At 42.1% G+C, this 16,944-nt stretch overlaps 1 protein-coding gene across 5 annotated transcripts in view; it reads left to right on the top strand.

Moving 5' to 3' along the window:
- Nucleotides 1-437: 437 nt before the first annotated feature.
- The window catches only part of ACSL6 (acyl-CoA synthetase long chain family member 6), a 96,444-nt gene continuing 79,937 nt past the window's right edge, over nt 438-16,944 (top strand). For all 5 annotated transcript variants that reach the window (XM_073802493.1, XM_073802494.1, XM_073802496.1 and 2 more), the window contains exon 1: nt 438-647. The gene's annotated coding sequence lies outside the window, so the exon portion shown is untranslated. The remainder of the gene's footprint in view (nt 648-16,944) is intronic.

Here is a 16,944-nt window from a genome sequence, read left to right as displayed (position 1 = left end):
CAGTATTGTACATGAACATTCTTACCCATTTTGTTAAGTTTTAAAGTTAACAAAAGAGATTAATTAAATGAGATTGCATTAAATGTAAATAAAACTTTGGGGAGAATTGATATCTTTGTAATATTTAGTATTTTAATCCAGGAATATCATTCATCTCTTCATTCATTGGAGCCTTCTTGCTCTTCATCTAGGTCCTGAACATGTCTTGTTTACTCCCATTTTCTATTTTTTTCTTTGTTGCTTTTGTAAAGGAAATATTTCCCTGTATATTTTCTGTTACATTTGTTTTCATATTTAATAAATATTCAATCACCTTACAAACACTCCTGGGTAGTACAAAAGTTTTTAGTTGCTTCTGTTGGAGTTTCTACCCTCTAGGTGCTCACTTTTTGGCTTTCCTCCTTCTCTCTTCCATCTACAGGTGGAGGAAGAACTAAGTTTGAGTACCTCAAACCAGAGGACAGATCAACATGGACTCCTGTCCTCAGAGGAATAGGGACGATCTTCCCCCAACGGGATCATTTGTGCTTGCCTTGGAAAGATGAGTCTGATCTGGATGCATAGATGTCTAGGGTGAAACAGGACAGACACGGTTTGCCCAGCCAAGGAACCACGGAATCAGGTCTCCTGGGAGGAGCAAAAACCAGGTGAAGCAGAGAGCACGTGGTAGGGAGTTGTGGGTAATACAGCTGGAGGTTCAGTAGAATCTGGTCATGGGCATTTGGAGCTAGCTGGAGGCCCTGAATTCCTGCTCTGGCAGGAGGACCTGCCCTTGAGAAACATGGTGATGGGAATGGGAGAGCCCAAGGAAGAAGAGGAGCTGAATGTGTATATGTTGTTGGGCAGGGTCCATGGAAGGGGGCCAGAGGGAGCAGAGGTGCCTGGAAGGAGGACCAGTCTGCTAATCTCCTTCTTCCTTCAAGCGCCAATGCCTGCTCTCACCACCTGAGGACATCCTTCCTGAGCCTTTCCAAGGGCATAGTTTAGAGGTCCATCCTCCCCACTCCCATAAGACCCATGCTGACTTTGGCACAAAAAATGCTGCCCCTAGGGCAAATTGTTTCTAATTCTCTGCCTGAACAGGTCCTGTTGGTGTTTACAACTGCTTCATGATTTCTTTTTCATTCTGAAATCCTACAACACCCGACTTGTATTGAGTGTCTCCTGAAAGCCAGATGACTGAGCACATACCAGCATGAGTACTGAGTGGAGGAGGTGGCAGGTGGCAGGCCTCTCTTGGGTGGAGAGGGTGGCCTTGTGGGTTTCAGTCTGATGCTCCCACAGGTGAGCATCACCTCCCTTACTCTTTACCCCACGTTCTCTGGGAATTCACCTTGTGAAACTGTCCTCTCTTCAGTATACGCTTGGGCCCAGCATGTCCATCCTGGGTGATTTACGTTCCATTACCTTTTTCTTGTTTGGGAGCTTTCATTCTACAGATTAAAAAGATTTTTTGGAAATTATTTTGAGTGAGGTTGGAGTTGTACAGCACATGTATGCAGGATGAACTGGTATTTTGGTTGGATTCCCTGCTGTGTGTCATCACTGAGAGCTTGTGGTTCCCCCCAGTGTTTCTATGAATGCACAGGATATTCTCTTTCCTTCTCTCTGGGGTATGCCACCACACAAACCACAATGAGGCTTTAATAGCTTTAGGGATGACAGCAGACTCGGGTTCCTAGGGTTATACTTGTCATCTTTTCCCACTAGAAAGTAGATTGGCTCCTGAATTCAAGTCTCCTCTTCCCAAGAAATTAACTCTTGCTTTTCTTTTTTACACAGGAAATCCTCTATTCCTAATTTTAAGAGATTTTATTGAGAAAAGATGTTGAATTGTTGTGGATTCCTCTTTAATATGACTTTTGCCAATTTTCCTGTTAATACATATAAAGGAAAGAACACGGGCTTGGGAGGTGGATGGCTTTGGACAAATCTCAGGCTAGCTGTGGGATCTTAGGCAAGTTACTTCAGCTCTCTAAACCTCAATATCCTCATCTGCAAAATTAGGTATTTTAGTACAAATGATTGCAAGCAGTAGTAACCTGCCCAAGCCATCTAAGATTGATTAGAGGTCACTGGGAAGTACCTCATATGCTCCAAATGCAGGAATGCACCTGAGCCTCCAGGGCACCCTGGAATCAGAGATGCAGCCACAGTTGGAAATGCAGGTCACCAGAAGTTCAGAATCTAGCATGGACTGGCTAAAAAAATCTTTCCCTGGGGATTTGTTTCGAGATGCAACATAGTTGAGCCTGAGCCCTCTTCTGGTCTTGTTTCTCGCACTGATTTCCCTCACCCCTCACTGGCCCATAGAGAACTCAACAATGAATTTCTCTGTTTCTCATCTCTGCTTCTCTGGGTGTATTTGCTTCATTTTTCATGTTCTCTGCAGATGTGTACTCTCTGCAGAAAAGAATTAAAATTCCAGTTCCAAGTTCCCAGGGAAGAACTAAAATGGGTCCAGCGATTGTTCCAGTTATTGGTCATTTTGACCAATCACTGGTGACCAGGGTACAGAGTCACCTGTGTGAACATGACAGCCCCCATTGTAAAGCTTTGGATGGATTGAAGGTCATAGTGAGAGCAACATTTCCTAAAGAAGCTGCTGCAGAGATAATCCTAGCATCCTTATATCTTAGAGTTGCTAAGGGTAGAACATGAGCTCATTGTGTAATTACACCTGGATAATGCTCAACAACTCTTTAGGTACTGCCCTGACTGCTTGTTCCATATCAGCCTGGTACACTGGAGATAGATTGTATTTTACGTTAGTGGAAATTCAAGTTACATATTTAATCATCAGTTAACATTTTATTTAGGATGTTTTTGGTGCCCATATTTATATCTGATATTGGCCTATTTTAAAAACGTATTTATTTATTTATTTTTATTTATTTTGGCTGTGCCAGGTCTTAGTTGCAGCACGTGGGATCTTTGTTGCAGCATGCGGGATCTTTAGTTGCGGCATGCAAGTGTGATCTAGTTCCCCGACCAGGGATCAAACCCAGGCCCCCTGCATTGGGAGCAGAGTCTTACCCACTGGACCACCAGGGAAGTCCCTGACCTATCTTTTTTTTTTTTTTAATTTATTATTATTTTTTAATTGAAGTATAGTTGATGTACAATATTATAAAGTAAAATGTGTACAATATAGTAATTCACAATTTTTAAAGTTTATATTCCATTTATAGTTATTATAAAATATTGGCTATATTCCCCATGTTGTACAATATATTCTTATAGCTTATTTTATAGCTAATAGTTTGTACCTCTTAATCCCTTACCCCTGTATTTCCTCCCCATTCCCTCTCCCCACTAGTAACCACTAGTTTGTTCTCTATATCTGTGAGTCTGCTTCTGTTTTGTGATACTCACTAGAGACCTATCTATTTTTAATTGTTTAAAAGTTTGATATCACATCAACTTTTGGAATTCTGTCTATATTTACTTCATAAATTGAATTAGATGACAAATAATGTTTTTATATGGTTTCAAATACTTTATATAATATAGTGATTATTTATGTCTTCAAATTAAATAAAATTCTCCTTAGGGGGTAATGGATAAGCACGTTAGACTGGGAGTCAGAATGTCCGTGTTTTGGTCTTTGTCTTAATTTTCTGTGTGACCTCGAGCAAGTCCCTGCTCCTCCCTGGGCCTCTGTGGGATTAGGGAGGACGGGACAGCTGGCTCAGATGTGTTGAGCTCCCACTTAGGTGGCTCTTCTGGGGAGTCAGCCACAGGTCCTTGGGTTTTTTTTTTTTTTGGCAGCCCCCTTCTGCACCTTTCTGGTGCCTTCTAGGAGATTTCTAACCAGTAGTTTTTTCCCCACCTATTTTTTTTAATTGGCATATAATTGCTTTACAATGTTGTATTTGTTTCCACTGTACAACAAAGTGAATCAGCTATATGCATACCTATATCCTCTCCCACTTGGACCTCCCTCCCACCCACCCCCATCCCCATCCCACCCAGCTAGGTCATCACAGAGCACTGAGCTGAGCTCCCTGTGCTGTACAGCAGGTTCCCACTAGCTATCTCTTTTACACATGGTAGTGTATATATGTCAGTCCTAATCTTTGAAGTGCTTTGTGTTGTGCTCTTGTTTCTCTCCTGGCCCTGAGGGTACCCTCTCAAAGCACTGTTTTTTGTTATCTGTGGGTGTGAACCCATGTGGGCAGTGTCTTGGGCATTGATTTTTTGGTTCCCTGTAAGAAGCTCTGAGACTGGGAAGCAGCCTGACTCCCTCCAGGAGATGTACCATCCTGTTCTGAAAATTCACTTCTCCTTTGACTTCCCAGCACTGGCCCCTCCTCGAGAGCTCCTCCTTCCACCACCTCTAAAAAGGTCTGCCTCTGTCCACTTCCTACCCTCTATAACATCTTCCTGGGCTGCCATGGGTCACTCTTAAGGTCCACATGGCCACCTCCAGTCCTGACCATGTGGACTTCTAATGGCCACCAGAGAAGGGGAGGACTGGGGCAGATGCCAAGAGACCACAGGTCAGGATGTGAGAAGTCCAGTAGCACTGACCCTCTACTCACACCTTGTAGTTCATGCCATGTAGGAGGGGACATCATTCTGATTTCTGTCATGATCTTCCCATGACATGCTTCTCCCTCTCAAACATCCCAACCCTTTCTGAACCAAGAGAGAGCTCTGGAAATACTTCTTTTTATAATAGATTTTTTTCTTGTTGCAAAAATGTCTATTCATTGTAGCAAATTTGGTAAATTCAAAGAAAAGAAAAAATAACCCCTTATAATCCAACCACTCGGTGATAATCACTATTAACCTTTCTTCCATTTTTCCCCATGAATGTATAAATGCTTTTAAACATAATTGGAATAATACTGAATATATTGTTTTATAACCTGCATTTTTCAACTGGCCACATGCCACAAACATCTCTCTGTGTCATTGTTCAGTCTTACTGCATCATCATTTTTTTAAATAATGTATTTTATTTATTTATTATTTTTTAAATTTATTTATTTTTGGCTGCATTGGGTTTTCATTGCTGCACGCGGGCTTTCTCTAGTTGTGGCGAGTGGGGGCTACTCTTCATTTCGGTGTGCGAGCTTCTCATTGCGGTGGCTTCTCTTGTTGTGGAGCACGGGCTCTAGGCGCACAGGCTTCAGTAGTTGTGGCACGCAGGCTCAGTAGTTGTGGCTCGCAGGCTCTAGAGTGCAGTGTCAGTAGTTGTGGTTCATGGGCTTAGTTGCTCCGTGGCATGTGGGATCTTCCGGACCAGGGCTCAAAGCCGTGTCCCCTGCATTGGCAGGCGGATTCTTGCTTCTGCCTTGTTTCAGCAAGATGGAGCCCACGTGTAGGACTCTCTCCCACTCATTGTTGGCTTTTGAATCAAAGGCTCATGAGGGTTCATCTCACTGGTACAGTCTAAGTCACTTATCTACCTGTTCCTGAAAGGGAGACTGGAAAAGAAAGTTTTCTGGATTCTACCTTGGGAAGGAGGTACTTACAATGTGTATACAATCAAAATATCAAAATATCAAAATATAGGAGAGTGTTCAAAAATGTTGGAGAGCTCAGATAACAGAGGGTCCATCACTATCAGAGAAGCATGGCCCAGATGTCCTAGCTGCAGGAAAACCTGGGCCCAAAGTGGCTGAGTCCATCCTTGACTGGCTCTTCGGGTCACTAGCAGGCTGGACATAGAGTGGACATGAGGCCTTGCAGAACAGAAAGTTGCCACTTGTGACGATAAAGAGGCAGCAGATTTATCACTAGTTAGTCCTGATGCCCAGAAGCCTCTAGATCCGCCCCCACTTGTACCAGTGAACACAGAGAGGGACAAACTTGCTCAGGGCTGCACAGCATGACAACATCAGAGCCAGGACTGGGAGTGCTGTCCTATGCCCCACTTTGATGCCTGGCAAGATTTAAGAGCCCAACTCAAATATTTTCCTCCTCCAGGAGGTCTCCCCTGGGTTGAATGTGTGTTATCACGTTCACCACCCTGGACTGCTGTTACTGCTGCTTCCTATTTGTCTCTCCTGCCTCTGCAGTGCCCAGGAGGGGGCCAGGCACATTATTAGTAAACATGAGCTGAATGAATGAACAAATAAGAGTCTGGAGGCCAGAAGTGCTGTGTGACCTGAGGCAGATACTCTCACCTCTAGACTTCAGTCTCCTGCTCTGTTGAGTGGGATAAGGTTCTCTGCATTCTTTGGGTCAGGCCCTGTGCCAGGGCTGAGAACATGATCAGGATCATGCTTGCCTGCCCTCTCAGAGATGCTGATCTGGGAGGAGATGGCATGAACAGTGCCGACCACTACTGTGGGTGACCTTGCTAAAAAAGAGAAATCCAAGGGTCCTCCAGCCTGGCCTAGGTATCTCTGGGTCCTGGATTCCCTCCTGTTGGGTTCCATGGCTGCCACGCCCATGCAGAGTCACAACTGCCCAGGCTCACAAATGGTGCATAGATGGTTAACCACAGAGCAGGGAGGAGATCTCTGAAGCCCAGGATAGGAAAGAACAAAACCCCTTACCTAGTGATAGGAACAGGCCTAGAGACGAGAGGTCTTCCTGGTCTTCCTTCCCCATTCCTCAGGGAGGTACCAAGCCACGCTCAGTGAAAAAAAAGGAAAATAATAACGTTAAGCTGTAATGTGTCAGAGCTTCAGTACAGGTTTTTGAACTAAAATGTTTACAAGTAGCAGAGATAGCTGTAGGAATAGTAACTAGATGCAACATCCTGCAGGAGGCCAGACTAAATGTGTCCCATGACATCACTCTGGAGAGGAGGCTGCCAGGAGTCACACAAGGACCTGGAGCACTTCTGCACCTGAGTGCTGCAGAGGAAGGCTGGGCCTGGGGCTTGAGGCATGGCTCCTGGGCCACTTGCTCTGCGAAGAAATGCTTTGCTGGCCCTCTGACCTAGGAGAAGTTATCTGTCCACTTCTCTAAGATAATCTGATATGGGGACATACCTTCTTTCTGCCCAGCCTTCTGGTTTCCCCTGAGTTTCCTTCTGAGTACCAGAAGGTCTTTAGTTAATCTGCTGCTAGTGGGAGTAAAGGGATGGGATTCTGACAGCCATATGACACTCTCTTGGAGGATCCCTGGCAAGCTTGGAGCATGAGAGATTCCAGAGTCCCTGCCAGGCTGTGTCTGAGTTCAGCAGGAGCAGCTCTCCTAGGAGTCCAGGTTCTACGATGGGGAAGAAGGTGGAAGTGCCTATTATAAACACAGGAAGTGTCTCAGAGGTATATACCTGCACACTTGCATCCACAAGGTGTACATAGACAGGCTGGGCACACATAGGTCATATATTGGTGCTACAGGCACAGGGCCCTACACAAACTCACACCCTAGCTGCTGAGCTGTGAGCGCACATGCACACAGGGAAGGTGGCCTCTGCTGGATCTGAAGAGACCTCTGGCCCTTCCACCCTCCACTGCCTGACCTCTGCTCTCTGATTTCCTACCCTTTTCTTCCTGAGTCAGCTAATGCCTGGCCTGGGAGGGCTGCTTATAGACAGGGTTGGGCTGCCTGAGCACTGTCCTCGGTGCTGGAGACCTGGTGGTACATGCATATTTGAGAAGAAGAAAGAGTACTGGAGGAGATGACCTTGAAATCCAGGTGTACGTGTCCACTAGAACCCACCAAAATAACTACACTCATTCTCCCAGAAGAATGTGCAACTGGGCTTCCTCCTTTCAATCCCAGACACTGAAACAGAAGGTGTCCAGCTGAAACCAAGTCTGCCTAAAACTGAGTTCCCTTACTGAGTTTATGATGATCTCTCTATCCAAAACTTTATCCCCTTTCTTGTCCCCTCTGATCTCAGTCCTCTGCTAACTGAACAGTAATCAACCAGTCAGATGACTATGATGTCAATAATGTCATTAATGTGCTAAAATTGCTATTATAGATACCATCACTTATGTACAAACACAGATTGTTTCTCCAGGGCAAGATGAGCTAACAGACCCTGAGTCATGGACCACCTGGCAAGAGAATCATGAATCAGAGGCATCCTGACTCACGAAACTAGGATTAAGAAATGTCACAAGATGATTAATTCCAGCCTCTTTGTTCTTCTCCTTTTAAAAAAAACCCTAACTCAAAGACCAGGTTGGAGTGGATTTGAGGCTTATCTTCCACTCTCGTGCTTAGCACTGTGCAATAAATGCTGTACTTTCCTTTACCACAACCTGGTGTCAGTAGATTGGTTTTGCTGAGCATTAAGTGAGTAGCCCGGAGTTTAGTTAAGTTACGATTTTTACAACCACAAAAGAACCACCATCCCATGTAGACATCTCACCCACGGCACATTGGCCCCCTGGCCAGTGGTGGCTCTCAGATCCTGTCTAGCAGCTGCCTGAACGCTTCTGTCTCATGGAGAGCCCTGAGGGCTTTCTGCTGACTGGGCATTGTTGGCCGATGGAGCTCTCAATTATGTGGTGAAAGACACAAGTCACTGGCTTGTTGAGAGGTCTCTGGCAAGTAGCAGAGCTCATGTGTGACAACAGCAGGGTATTCTTCTCTGATGCATTTGCCTTCATCTTTGGCAGGGCATTGGTTGGGATTTTCCCTTTTGAATTAGGGAACTGTGACCCCGAGAGACCGCTTTGCATTGGTTGGTTTGTTTGCTTGATATTTGACAACGCTGGCCGTGAACAGCTAATAATAGGTATTCAGAGCTCTTTTCCATCTTGTAGCCCCCTAGGGTGTATTTTACAGAATTGGGAAATTTTAGTTATGCATCTATGAAAAGAAAAAAATTGTATTTTATTGTAACACTGCTTAACTTCAGTACTCCTTAAAATCAGGAGAACAATGGCCCCTAATGGCTCTGTAAATTATAATGCCATTTATCAACTAGAACTGTTTTGTAAAAGGGAAGGAAAATGTGATGAAGTTCCTTATGTGTAGGCTTCTATGCTATTGTATTGCAGTGAGCCTTTGGGAACTTGGCTTTGAGCCTTTCGGAACTGGTTTGACTTATCTCGGTTTGACTTATGTGCGAGTGTATATTTGTGTTGAAGCAGGTGCACTATTTTAGTTGGCAGACACGGGCAACAAAAGTTCAGTTCCTAAAAAGAGCCCTTTATGACACATCCTATGAAATTGGACCACCTTATTTATGGTTCTGTGACTAAAGTCATGTATATTGGTAACGCCACATGGTCACAATATTCTTTAGGCTCTGGAGAAAAATGACCAAGACAAGGCTCATTTAACAATCCAAAACTGGTTTTGTTGGCTTGATAAAACATCTTTTCAGAACTTTTACCCTAAGGGAACAAGTCCTTCTAGGGGAAAATTGCTTTTCTCTCCCTGTGCCTTTGAGATGTAAATGTTCTAACAGGCTCTCAGGAACTCACCTTTATCTTATCTAGACCATCTCCAATTCTTGAGACTGAAGAAAAAAAGGGAAAAGAGGCCTTTTAAAACTTATTCCAACTAGTATTTATAACTAGTGAGTTTTATATTGTAATACCTGATTCATTACTAAGTTTTAAAATGAAGCGATGAAATCTCTGGTTGTGTCTCTCTATATGTTTATGTGTGCATTGTAAATATATGTCTTTATATTTGGATGGTCTTACCAAAAAAATTTTTTTAACATCTTTATTGAAGTATAATTGCTTTACAATGGTGTGTTAGTTTCTGCTTTATAACAAAGTGAATCAGCTATATGTATACATATATCCCCATATCTCCTCCTTCTTGTGTCTCCCTCCCACCCTCCCTATCCCAGCCTTCTAGGTGGGCACAAAGCACGGAGCTGATCTCCCTATGCTATGCAGCTGCTATGCAGCTGCTTCCCACTAGCTATCTATTTTACATTTGGTGATGTATATATGTCCATGCCACTCTCTCACTTTTTCCCAGCTTCCCCTTCCCCTTCCCCGTGTCCTCAAGTCCTATGTCTGCGTCTTTATTCCTGTCCTGCCCCTAGGTTCTTCAGAACCTTTTTTTTTTTTTTTGGATTCCATATATATATGTTAGCATACGGTATTTGCTTTTCTCTTTCTGGCTTACTTCACTCTGTATGACAGTCTCTAGATCCATCCACCTCACTACAAATAACTCAAATTTCATTTCTTTTTATGGCTGAGTAATATTCCATTGTATATATGTGCCACGTCTTCTTTATGCATTCATCCGATGATGGACACTTAGGTTGTTTCCATCTCCTGGCTATTGTAAATAGAGCTGCAATGAACATTGTGGTACATAACCCTTTCTGAATTATGGTTCTCTCAGAGTATATGCCCAGTAGTGGGATTGCTGGGTCATATGGTGGTTCTATTTTTAGCTTTAAAAGGAACCTCCATACTGTTCTCCATAGTGGCTGTATCAGTTTACATTCCCACCAACAGTGCAAGACAGTACCCTTTTCTCCACACCCCCCCAGCATTTATTGTTTGTAGATTTTTTGATGATGGCCATTCTGACTGGTGTGAGGTGATACCTCATTGTAGTTTTGATTTGCATTTCTCTAATGATTGGTGATGTTGATCAGCCTTTCATGTGTTTTTTGGCAGTCTGTATGCCTTCTTTGGAGAAATGTCTATTTAGGTCTTCTGCCCATTTTTGGATTGGGTTGTTTGTTTTTTTGATATTGAGCTGCACGAGCTGCTTGTAAATTTTAGAGATTAATCCTTTGTCAGTTGCTTCATTTGCAAATATTTTCTCCCATTCTGAGGGTTGTCTTTTGGTCTTGTTTATGTTTTCCTTTGCTGTGCAAAAGCTTTTAAGTTTCATTAGGTCCCATTTTTTTGTTTTTATTTCCATTTCTCCAGGAGGTGGGTCAAAAAGGATCTTGCTGTGATGTATGTCATAGAGTGTTCTGCCTGTGTTTTCCTCTAAGAGTTTGATAGTGCCTGGCCTTACATTTAGGTCTTTAATCCATTTGGAGTTTATTTTTGTGTATGGTGTTAGGGAGTGTTCTAATTCCATTCTTTTACATGTAGCTGTCCAGTTTTCCCACCACCACTTATTGAAGAGGCTGTCTTTCCTCCATTGTATATTCTTGCCTCCTTTACCAAAGATAAAGTGACCATATGTGTGTGGGTTTATCTCTGGGCTTTCCATCCTGTTCCATTGATCTATATTTCTGTTTATGTGCCAGTACCATATTGTCTTGATTACTGTAGCTTTGTAGTGTAGTCTGAAGTCAGGGAGCCTGATTCCTCCAGCTCTGTTTTTCTTTCTCAACATTACTTTGGCTATTTGCGGTCTTTTGTGTTTCCATACAAATTGTGAAATTCTTTGTTCTAGTTCTGTGAAAAATGCCATTGGTAGTTTGATAGGGATTGCATTGAACCTGTAGATTGCTTTGGGTAGTATAGTCATTTTCACAGTGTTGATTCTTCCAATCCAAGAACATGGTATATCTCTCCATCTGTTTCCATCATCTTTAATTTCTTTCATCAGTGTCTTACAGTTTTCTGCATACAGGTCTTTTGTCTCCCTAGGTAGCTTTATTCCTAGATATTTTATTCTTTTTGTTGCAATGGTAAATGGGAGTGTTTTCTTAATTTCTCTTTCAGGTTTTTTGTCGTTAGTGTATAGGAATGCAAGAGATTTCTGTACATTAATTTTGTATCCTGCTAATTTACCAAATTCATTGATTAGCTCTAGTAGTTTTCTGGTAGCATCTTTAGGATTCTCTACGTATAGTATCGTATTATCTGCAAACAGTGACAGCTTTACTTCTTCTTTTCTGATTTGGATTACTTTTATTTCTTTTTATTCTCTGATTGCTGTGGCTAAAACTTCCAAAACTATGTTGAATAATAGTGGTAAGAGTGGACAACCTTGTCTTCTTCCTGATCATAGAGGAATTGGTTTCAGTTTTTCACCATTGAAAACGATGTTGGCTGTGGGTTTGTCATATATGGCCTTTATTATGTTGAGGTAAGTTCCCTCTATGCCTACTTTCTGTAGGGATTTTATCATAAATGGGTGTTGAATTTTGTCAAAAGCTTTTTCTGCATCTATTGAGATGATCATATGGTTTTTCTCCTTCAATTTGTTAATATGATATATCACATTGATTGATTTGTGTTTATTGAAGAATCCTTGCATTCCTGGGATAAACCCCATTTGATCATGGTGTATTATCCTTTTAATGTGCTGTTGGATTCTGTTTCCTAGAATTTTGTCGAGGAGTTTTGCATCTATATTCATCAGTGATATTGGCTTGTAGTTTTCTTTCTTTGTGACATGTTTGTCTGGTTTTGGTATCAGGGTGATGGTGACCTTGTAGAATGATTTTGGGAGTGTTCCTCCCTCTGCTATATTGTGGAAGACTTTGAGAAGGATAGGTGTTAGCTCTTCTCTAAAGGTTTGATAGAATTGGCCTGTGAAGCCATCTGGTCCTGGGCTTTTGTTTGTTGGAAGATTTTAAATCACAGTCTCAATTTCAGTGCTTGTGATTGGTCTGTTTATATTTTCTATTTCTTCCTGGTTCAGTCTCGGAAGGTTGTGCTTTTCTAAGAATTTGTCCAATTCTTCCAGGTTGTCCATTTTATTGGCATATAGTTGCTTGTAGTAATCTCTCATGACACTTTGTATTTCTGCAATGTCAGTTGTTACTTCTCCTTTTTCATTTCTAATTCTATTGATTTGAGTCTTCTCCCTTTTTTTCTTGATGAGTCTGGCTAATGGTTTATCCATTTTGTTTATCTTATCAAAGAACCAGCTTTTAGTTTTATTGATCTTTGCTATTGTTTCCTTCATTTCTTTTTCATTTATTTCTGATCTGATCTTTATGATTTCTTTCCTTCTGCTAACTTTGGGGTTTTTTTTTCTTTCTCTATTTGCCTTAGGTGTAAGGTTAGATTGTTTATTTGAGATGTTGTTTCTTGCTTCTTGAGGTAGGATTGTATTGCTCTAAACTTCTGTCTTAGAACTGCTTTTGCTGCATCCCATAGGTTTTGGGTCATCGTGTTTTCATTGTCATTTGTCTCTAGGTATTTTTTGATTTCCTCTTTGATTTCTTCAGTGATCTCTCGGTTTTTTAGTAGTGTACTGTTCAGCCTTTATGTATTTGTATTTTTTACAGATTTTTTCCTGTAATTGATATCTAGTGTCATAATGTTGTGATTGGAAAAGATACTTGTAACGATTTCAATTTTCTTAAATTTACCAAGGCTTGATTTGTGACCCAAGATATGATCTGTCCTGGAGAATGTTTCATGAGTACTTGAGAAGAAAGGGTATTCTGTTGTTTTTGGATGGAATGTCCTATAAATATCAATTAAGTCCATCTTGTTTAATGTATCATTTAAAGCTTGTGTTTCCTTATTTATTTTCCTTTTGGATGATCTATCCATTGGTGAAAGTGGGGTGTTAAAGTCCCCTACTATGAATGTGTTACTGTCGATTTCCCCTTTTATGGCTGTTAGCATTTGCCTTATGTGTTGAGGTGCTCCTATGTTGGGAGCATAAAAATTTACAATTGTTATATCTTCTTCTTGGATTGATCATTATGTAGTGTCCTTCTTTGTCTCTTGTAATAATCTTGATTTTAAAGTCTGTTTTGTCTGATATGAGAATTGCTACTCCAGCTTTCTTTTGATTTCCATTTGCATGGAATATCTTTTTCCATTCCCTCACTTTCAGTCTGTATGTGTCCCTAGGTCTGAAGTGGGTCTCTTGTAGACAGCATATATACGGGTCTTGTTTTTGTATCCATTTAGCCAGTCTATGTCTTTTGGTTGGAGCATTTAATTCATTTACATTTTAGGTAGTTATCAATATGTATGTTCCTATTACCATTTTCTTAATTGTTTTGGGTTTGTTTTTGCAGTTTCTTTTCTTCTCTTGTGTTTCCTGCCTAGAGAAGTTCCTTTAGCATTTGTTGTGAAGCTGGTTTGGTGATGCTGAATGCTCTTAGCTTTTGCTTGTCTGTAAAGGTCTTAATTTCTCTGTCAAATCTGAATGAGATCCTTGCTGGGTATAGTAATCTTGGTTGTAGGTTTTTCCCTTTCATCACTTTAAATACGTCCTGCCACTGCCTTCTGGCCTGCAGAGTTTCTGCTGAAAGAGCAGCTGTTAAGCTTATGGGGATTCCCTTGTATGTTATTTGTTGTTTTTCCCTTGCTGCTTTTAATATTCTTCTTTGTACTTAATATTTGATAGTTTGATTAATATGTGTCTTGGTGTGTTTCTCCTTGGATTTATCCTGTATGGGACTTTCTGCGCTTCCTGGACTTGATTGACTATATCCTTTCCCATATTAGGGAAGTTTTCAAATATAATCTCTTCAAATATTTTCTCAGTCCCTTCCTTTTTCTCTTCTTCTGGGACCCCTAGAATTCGAATGTTGGTGCATTTAATGTTGTCCCAGAGGTCTCTGAGACTGTCCTCAATTCTTTTCATTCTTTTTTTTTATTCTGCCCTGTGGTAGCTATTTCCACTATTTTATCTTCCAGGTCACTTATCCGTTCTTCTCCCTCAGTTATTCTGCTATTGATTCCTTCTAGAGAGTTTTTAATTTCATTTATTGTGTTGTTCATCATTGTTTGTTTTCTCTTTAGTTCTTCTAGGTCCTTGTTAAATGTTTCTTGCATTTTCTCCATTCTATTTCCAAGATTTTGGATCACCTTTACTATCATTACTCTGAATTCTTTTTCAGGTAGACTGCCTATTATTTGTTTGGTCTGGTGAGTTTTTACCTTCCTCCTTCATCTGCTGTGTGTTTCTGTGTCTTCTCATTTTGCTTAACTTATTGTGTTTGGGGTTTCCTTTTTGCAGGCTGTAGGTTCGTAGTTCCCGTTGTTTTTGGTGTCTGCCCCTAGTGGCTAAGTTTGGCTCAATGGGTTGTGTAGGCTTCCTGGTGGAGGAGACTGGTGTCTGTTTTCTGGTGGATGAGGCTGGATCTTGTCTTTCTGGTGGTATGACCATGTCCAGTGGTGTGTTTTGGGGTGTCTGTGACCTTATTATGATTTTAGGCAGCCTTTCTATTAATGGTTAGGGTTGTGTTCCTGTCTTGCTAGCTATTTGGCATAGGGTGCCCGGCACTGTAGCTTGCTGGTTGTTGAGTGGAGCTGGGTCTTAGCATTGAGATAGAGATGTCTGGGAGAGATTTCACCATTTGATATTATGTGGAGCTGGGAGGTCTCTGGTAGACCAATGTCCTCAACTCAGCTCTCCCACCACAGAGGCACAGGCCTGACACCTGGCCAGAGCATGAAGACCCTGCCAGCCACACGGCTCAGAAGAAAAGGGAGAAAAAAAGAAAGAAAGAAAGAAAGAAAGAAAATATTAAAAAAAATTTTTAAGTAATAAAAAAAGAAAGTGAGAAGAGAGCAACCAAACCAAAACACAAATCCACCAATGATAACAAGTGCTAAAAAGTATAGTTAAAAAAAAAAAAAAATATATATATATATATATATATATATGGACAGACAGAACCCTAGGACAAATAGTAAAAGCAAAGCTATAGAGACAAAATCACACAAAGAAGCATACATATACACACAAAAAGAGAAAAAGGAAAAAAATATGTATATCTATATATAAAAAAAAAATGGAAGAGAGCAACGAAATCAATAAACAAATCTACCAATGATAATAAGTTCTAAATACTAAACTAAGATAAACATGAGACCAGAAACTAATTAGATGCAGAAAGCAAACCCCAAGTCTATGGTTGCTCCCAAACTCCACCACCTGAATTTTGGAATGATTCGTTGTCTATTCAGGTATTCCACAGATGCAGGGTACATCAGGTTGACTGTGGAGATTTAATCCGCTGCTCCTGAGGCTGATGGGAGAAATTTCCCTTTTTCTTCTTTGTTCACACAGCTCCTGGGGTTCAGCTTTGGATTTGGCCCCGTCTCTGCATGTAGGTCGCCTGAGGGCATCTGTTACTACCTGGACAGGATGGGGTTAAAGTAGCAGCTGATTCAGAGGCTCTGCCTCATTCGGGTCAAGGGTAGGGAGGGGTACAGAACGTGGAGCGAGACTGCGTTGGCAGAGGCCCGCATGATGTTGCATTAGCCTGAGGCATGCCGTGTGTTCTCCTGGGGACGTTGTCCCTGGATCACGGGACCCTGGCAGTGGTGGGCTGCACAGGCTCCTGGGAGGGGAGGTGTGGATAGTGACCTGTGCTTGCACACAGGCTTCCTGGTGGCTGCAGCAGCAGGCTTATTGTCTCCTGCCCATCTCTTGTGTTCAAGCTGATAGCTGCGGCTCATGCCCATCTCTGGAGCTCGTTTAGGTGATGCTCTGAGCCTCCCCTCCTCGTGCAGCCTGAAACAACAGTCTCTTGCCTCTTAGGCAGCTCCAGACTTTTTCCCAGACTCCCTCCCAGCCAGCTGTGGTGCACTAGCCCCTTTCAGGCTGTGTTCATGCCACCAACCCCAGTCCTCTCTCTGGGATCTGACCTCTGAAGCCAGAGCCTCAGCTCCCAGCCCCCACCCGCCCCGGTGGGTGAGCAGACAAGCCTCTTGGGCTGGTGAGTGCTGGTTGGCACCGATCCTCCATGCGAGAATCTCTCCACTTTGCCCTCTGCACCCCTGTTGCTGCAATCTCCTCTGTGGCTCTGAAGCTTCCCCCTCCCGCCCAGCCCTTGTCTCTGCCCGTGAAGGGGCTTCCTAGTGTGTGGAAACTTTTCCTCCTTCACAGCTCCCTCCCAGAGGTGCAGGTCCTGTCCCTATTCTTTTGTTTCTGTTTTTTCTTTTTTGTTTTGCCCTACCCAGGTACCTGGGAAGTTTCTTGCCTTTTGGAAAGTCTGAGGTCTTCTGCCAGCGTTCAGTAGGTGTTCTACAGGAGTTGTGCCACATGTAGATGTATTTCTGATGTATTTGTGGGGAGGAAGGTGATCTCCAAGTCTTACTCCTCTGCCATCTTGAAGATCTCAGTCTTACCAAAATTAATTTCTAAATAGCTCTATTTAATCGGCTTAAAGGAAGTTGAGTGCATACATAATTCCCAGAAATATAAAAGTAACTA

Source organism: Tursiops truncatus, chromosome 3, assembly GCF_011762595.2.
Source record: "Tursiops truncatus isolate mTurTru1 chromosome 3, mTurTru1.mat.Y, whole genome shotgun sequence".
Taxonomy (NCBI): domain Eukaryota; kingdom Metazoa; phylum Chordata; class Mammalia; order Artiodactyla; family Delphinidae; genus Tursiops; species Tursiops truncatus.
The sequence above is the reverse complement of the archived record's forward strand: the minus strand, read 5'-3'. Positions and strand labels throughout refer to the sequence as shown.